Source organism: Numenius arquata, chromosome 1 (assembly GCF_964106895.1).
Source record: "Numenius arquata chromosome 1, bNumArq3.hap1.1, whole genome shotgun sequence".
Taxonomy (NCBI): Eukaryota; Metazoa; Chordata; class Aves; order Charadriiformes; family Scolopacidae; genus Numenius; species Numenius arquata.
The window spans coordinates 54,137,086-54,144,126 of record NC_133576.1 but is presented as its reverse complement, the minus strand read 5'-3'; positions in this window follow the sequence as shown (position 1 = coordinate 54,144,126).

Genomic DNA, 7,041 nt, shown 5'->3' with positions numbered 1-7,041 from the left:
CCAGGCATGTTTAAAGATCTCTAAATCTATTACTGTTACCACTTCCCATCTCCTGACTTCTTAGCATCTGGTTTTGGCAACACAGCTCAAAAGCCCATGGCCTGTGGCTCATCATTTCCTTTCTTCCAGGCTTGAGGCTTTTATGTGCCACTGGGGGTGAGGGAACGGGGACAGTTTCGGTCCAGTGGCGTCCCTCACTGGTCTGCCGAGAAGCAGAGCGCTGCTGCCTGGCAAAGCTCGTGCTATTCAGTTGTGGGAGCAGCACCACCACCACCGACAGCAGGCTTCGCGCCAGAGACCTTCTGGCTAAAAGCAAAATCTTTACAGCTTCCGAAAACCAGCCAGCGCCTGTAGCTACAGACAGGGCAGACTTGCTTTTCCTTTGAGTGGGTGCAGAAGGATTCAGCGTGTTTACTGAGCATTGAGGCCCCACCTCGAGTGCTGTGTCCAGTTTTGGGCCCCTTACCACAAAAAAGACATTGAGGTGCTGGAGCAGGTCCGGAGAAGGGCAACGAAGCTGGTCAGGGGTCTGGAGAACAGGTCTTATGAGGAGAGGCTGAGGGAGCTGGGGTTGTTCAGCCTGGAGAAGAGGAGGCTGAGGGGAGACCTTATCGCTCTCTACAACTACCTGAAAGGAGGTTGTAGCGAGATAGGGGTCGGTCTCTTCTCCCAAGTCACAGGCAATAGGACAAGAGGAAATGGCCTCAAGTTGCATCAGGGGAGGTTCAGGTTGGATATTAGGAAAAATTTTTACACTGAAAGGGTTATTAAGTGTTGGAATGGGCTGCCAGGGGAGGTGGTTGAGGCACCATCCCTGGAGGTATTCAAAAAATGGGTTGACATAGTGCTTAGTCACATGGTTTAGTGACGGATTTTTTATCAGAGTAAGGTTGATGCTTGGACTAGATGATCTTAAAGGTCCCTTCCAACCTAGACAATTCTATGATTCTACTGACCAGCCTCTGCATTCTGTCATCTGGAGCTTTCTTGATGCTCTTTATTTGTAATTTTTAAAAAAAACTCTTGGTGAGGAAGGACATACCCTGGCTTGCTGGTGACAGTCTTTTCCCTCCCTCCACAATAACAGCCTCACAGCGGCTCTCCTGCCCTTATCAGAAGGGCCCAGGAGCACCGAGATGGGAACGCGGATGCGCTGAAGCATGAAGCGGTGTGGGATTATAATGAGCTACTGACCCTTAACAAATAATTTGGGAAATATAAACAGCGGCTACCTAGAGTGACCTGCTGAAAGATGCCCAGGCACAGCGAGCGGGTGATTTGCAAGGCATGCTGCCGCTGCCTGGGGAGGAACCCAGCACACAGCCATGGCACAGCCAAGCCCCTTCGGTATTGATGCCAACTTGCCACAGCTGTTTCTGGCCATATCCATGGTTTGCCAGTAAGTAAACTGACCTTATGGGTAATAAAACCAAAATCGCCAAAGAGATGATGTCAGGCATTTTTAATGAGGCTTTTTAAAAATTAATTATTCCTTGCTAAACAGTAAGAAGCTCCAGTCTGTTTGTAACATGGCTGCAGACTCACCAGGACAAAAAACATAATGTCAGCACTCTGCAAAATGGCAGCAAGTGTTGCAAACAACCTTGAAGTCTGCTTTCCTACAGTATGATCAGGAGACACAGAATCTGACTTTTCCTTTTTTTTTTTTTAAAGTGCTGCTTGTTTCGTTTCCATTAAAAATACCATCTGGCAGAAATCTTATCTCAGAAATCAACATCCAGGTCTAAGAGAGGAACTCTGCCCCACAAACTATGCTGTGTTATCAGCTTTCGTAAATGGGAACTTCAGCTCACTCAGCCAGATTTTCATAACAACTATTTCAAAGCGTAGGCCTGAGGAATAATTCCATGTAACAGCTAACTGTGCAGCAGGGCAACACGTTATTTTATTTATCTCAGCAATGCTCACCATCTTCAAAATCTTGGAAAGTTCTAAAATCTTTTTTAAAATAGGGAGAATTATTTAGCAGCGCCTGCCACCCACCGAACAGGAGAGACGACACAATTTTGATGAGATGGCTGCAGCTCCAGAGCGGTTCAGACATACCCATCCCCAAGCCTGGGGACAAGCTTTGCTGCCCCAAGCAGCAAGGGGAGCAGCACTCGGCATTAACGGGAACTGTGCCATACAGAAGTGCTATTTTATTTTGAGATTACCCCATGGCATGAACCAACCTATTCCCTTTTTTATCACTTTAGATTCCAATACTGAAGAAAACAGCCATAGTATTTTAGTTTTCACTCTTGTATTGTGATTTAAGTGCATAAGATGCGTAACGTTTTATTTTAGGTTTGAAGAGCAGCAGATACAAGAAAATCAGCTGCACTCTACTGTAGCAAGTGTTAGCATCTTCTAAACATTTTCCCCCACATTTTGATTCTGTAACAGTGAATGAGATTATAGGGTAGCAACATATAAATGCTTTGCACATAGGTAATATACTTAAAGTGTACTATCTTAAGTACATATAGTATCTTGAAATCCCTATGCTTTCACTTAAAAGTTTGTAAACTTGCAAACTTTTCTAAACTTCTAAGAATAATGCCTTACTGAAAAAAAAGTAAGCACACAATAATAAATATAACTCTCAGCTGGAAACTGTGGGCTTCTTTTCCATTAATTATGGGAAAACAAGAACACTCGGTTTCAAGTTTAGATGTGGTACATCAAATATTGGCTCTTGCACAGAGGCGTGGCTTCCCAAGGCCCCTTGGAAAGCTGACGATCCAAAGCAGAAAGAGCTTTGACGCAAACAGGGGTTATGTTAGTATTGACCTAAATTAATGTACAGTTTACTACCAACACAAGTTGTATGCTAAATTAGACTATAGGATCTAACTGAAGGAGATTCAAGACATATACCTATGGTATGAGGAACATAAATATTAGATCTATTTCACTTCCAGTGACTAAGAAATTTTGCTTTGCAAGGAAACCTCCAGGTCTTTGCATTAGAACAAGCAAACAAGCTGAAATAGTTGAATCTCTGAAATGTAGGCAAAATTGAATTGGAATGGACGAGGATGCTACCATACAAAATGGTAAAGTCTTCATTTATTTACAGCAATTCTAAATGGAGCACAGAGATTTCTGAAACAGCAGAGAAGAACAAGGATCTGTGCACTCCACTCTGCTCAGTTAAAGTAGAGATGATAGCTTCCTGGACTGCTATTTAAGCTCTCAGAAAACTGTGTGTAACTATCAAAAAAGGAAACAGAAACAAAAATCCAATATTGATTTCAATACTCCATAGTGACCAGTTTAAAACTTACCTTGTTACAAATTTCTTGCACCACGAGTTTTATGGTTGTTTTTTTCTTATTTTGTCCTCCTTTTTAAGAGACTACTTTAGTATCCCCAGCATCTTCACTCTCAGAGGCATAATACAGAAAAATTCTTACTAAAAAAATATACAAGGTTGATTACCTTTATTGTTGTAACAAGTTCACAGGAACTGGGGTTGTTTGTAAGTATTGAATATATATTTCATCTTGCATTTCCTACACCTGTGGACCTTGTATTTTAGAAAAAAAAAAAGAAAAGAAAAAAAACCACTTCTGATACCAGATCCTCAGCTTTTAGGAAATTTCAGGCACTTGGATAATACATGACTTCAGTTTTTTTAAGCATTATAACAGCATCTTACTGCCACCTAGTGAGCAATGTAAAAGCGACTAACACATCAAGGTGCATGAATATTTCTGGTCAAATGCCATTTTTCTCTTTCACAAGCCCAAGTAAAAGAGAAAGGCAAATTTAGATATGGAACAGTGCTAGATAAATAGATAATACAAAAATCTTTTCAAGGAAGACTGAAGAGGGGCGGGCAGGCAGGCATAAGGAGAGGAGCTGGCAATTTTTAAAGAGTAAGCCTGGTATCATGGGAAAGCAGCCGCTTCTCCTCAACGGACCTTGATGTGATCACCCATGTTTCAGGCAGTAGTGTCTACTTTTTCAATGACGGCTGAACATTTCATTTTCCTCCATTTAGTCCAAATGCAAGGCAACTAACACACTCATAAGCTTATGCAAGGCTTTAGTGACTACCCACAGAAGAGGCATATCCAGACATCATCAACAGCCATCAGCAACATCTGTCTCTATTCTGGTTTGAGAGGGTATGAAATTGGGTTGCCACAGGGTTTCTTTCCACCCATAAGGATGCAGTGCAACCACCTGCGAGGGCAGGACACAGCTTCGCTTTTTGTCTGAGCTGAGGTGACAAATTTTCCACCTTTTCCCAAAGACTGACCGAGCTCGAGACTTAGACCAGAGCGCACTAGCCTCAGCTCAGGCCTGAAAAGGCAGAACCAAGGGTGGGATCTCAAGGGCAGGAGCCTGTGAACCCCCTGCAAATGACACTGATGGAGACCACTACACTTGACCACTTGCTCTGTGTGTCTTGGCAGACTAAGCTATATGGGTTATTTTGGCTAGCAAGCTCCTAGCTGTGACAGTCTCAGGGCACGTCAGCAGTATGCTGCCAAGGGCAGGTCCAGACGTCCAATATTAGTTTTGAGGTGCAATACCTCAACTATCCTTCATAGTGCACTGACTTGTAGAGCACAGCATACCTCCAACAGGTGGTGTTCAGCTTTGGCTTTCTCTGTCCTCACTTGTCCAGAAATTGTGCTAATACTCAGAGACATTTTGGGCACTTTCTTTGAATAAGTGCTTTGTCAATGGAAGAAAAAATGGGACAGAGTGTAAAGAAAGACACTTGTAACTCACCTCCCAGGTGACAGCCAAAGGAAAATTGACGGGGCCCCGCAAGGGCGACATTACTTTTTAGATCAACAAGGTAGTTTCACACTATTTGTTTATATTCACAATCTTGTATATTCTGTCAGCACTTACCAAGGCAGAAGAAAGCTTGGAACTGGTGGTGCTTTAGGAATCGTACTCCCCCATCACCCAGCCAGTAGCAGTATTGATCACCCTTTTTTGCCATGGAGGAGGAGAAAGGAGAAAAAAAATGAAGCAGAACTTTTCTATGGCAGGTGTGTTTGCAGAGGAAAAACATAAATTCATCCCCAAACACTAGCGTATTCCCCAAAGGGAGGTTATGGGAATAAATATATCTATGATACCTCTACACTACCAAGTGGCAGATTTTAAGAAGTTTATGTTTATGTTTACTCAGCCATATTGCCTCAGCTAGCTGACAATAGTTAGAAGTCAGGATGTTAGAAGTCAGCAGTCAGAAGTCAGGATGAAGTTCCCATCAAAGCAAACGGCACCACCCAGCAATTCTCAGCCTGATTATCATTTTCTTCAGGGACCCTTTGCATTCAGCGCACACACAGCTGATCCCACTGGTCCAGCCTTATCAAGAGGCAAGGAGAAGACTTCTCTAACTGGTAATTTTAATTTTGGTCATTCTGATCCAATAGCACTTACAAAACAGATGGTTTTTACCCTCTTTTCTCCAGCAAAGTTTTCTACACTACAGATTTTTTTGTCATGCATGACAAGCAATGCAATATATTTGTTAAAAGGTCCCTGTAAGCCACAAGGAGGATAAAACCAACTGCTAGTTTCACCGGCGCAATATTGAACATCTGCTCCATCTGCTCCAGGAAATGGTGACAGGCATCTTGCTACAATATTACTATGCTAATTTTTCCAAGTTATTTTTATATTAGGTCATTTAAATGATAGCGAGGTATTTTATTACTACAAGCAAGAACAGACAGAATCTCCGTAACCATTTCTAAACTGCTTTAGCAGCCTAAATCACTCCCTGCTTCCCTAGCTTTGGTGCCACTGTGGCAATGGCACCCTGCCACAATCAAGCCCTTTGCCAAAAACTCAACCATCCTTGCGGCCTGAATGTGGCATGACATGCAGGAACACAGCCTGTAATGCAGTGGAGGAGAGGAGGGATTTAAGAGCTTTCTCTTTTACGTGGTAAACCCTACCAACTTCAGAAGAGCTGTACAACTGGATGAACGTAGCACGGTGTTTCTCTTATTACACATTAACAGCATCACTTAATTTCATCCATTTAAACACAAAAATCAGCATTCAGTTTAAGTATTTCATCACTGGACAAAGAAAGAAGGCTGCCTGTGTTCTCCATTTGGACACTGAAGACTGATATATATTTGGATTTCAACTCGGATTTAATTTACAAAATTTTTCATTTTTAATCACTTGCAGAAGTCTTGATAGTACAGCAGCAGCCAGAAAGTCTTTCTTGTTGCTCTTTTGAACTCTGTTCCATGTCTATATACACTTAATCACACATGAACCTCACATTAGTGCTATTTAACTAACATTACATTCTGCAGATAAAATCCATTTTTTGTCCTTCAGCATTTTCTCTACTCACAAGAGGCCTGATTCTTTTCTATTTTTACTGCATTGATTTTACTGGCTTTCTCTCTCATTTATAGGTATTTGGGAATATATTTCAACTGAGAGATGTTAACATTATGCAAAGTGCATACCTCTCAACTGCTCTTTTTTTTTTTTTCAACTTTCCCATATGACTACTTTTCAAATCACTACTATTTCCTATGGTTCAAAACACCAGCAAAAAGAGAAGAGCAGGGACAACCAAAATAACTTTCTCTGTGAACTCACGGAAGCCATGACTGTCGCTTCCCTTACAAGCAGTGAGATTGAGGAAAGCTTGACATTAAATTCAGTACTACTAGAGTTGGATCATGTAAAACAGTAATCTACATTTTAGCAAGCTTAAAGGTAAGGCATGCCTGAATCTGAAATCAGTGGGATTGACTGGAGGTTGTTGAAGAGCTTTTTTCCACCAGATCCAGAGTGCTTACCATGAGCAACGGGTTTTGTTCATCCTCCCTTTAATGGCATGCCCTTGATAGGAGAGGGAAGTAAAATTTAAACAGCAGCACTAAAAAGAAGATCAGATTTTATCCTGCTTCCAACATTTTAGGAGCTATAATCAGAGACTGGCCACTACCAACTCACTGTGAAAAGACAGGACAAGGGGACCTCACGTACCATCAAGCCCATTTCCCCTGTAGGCAGACATTTAATACA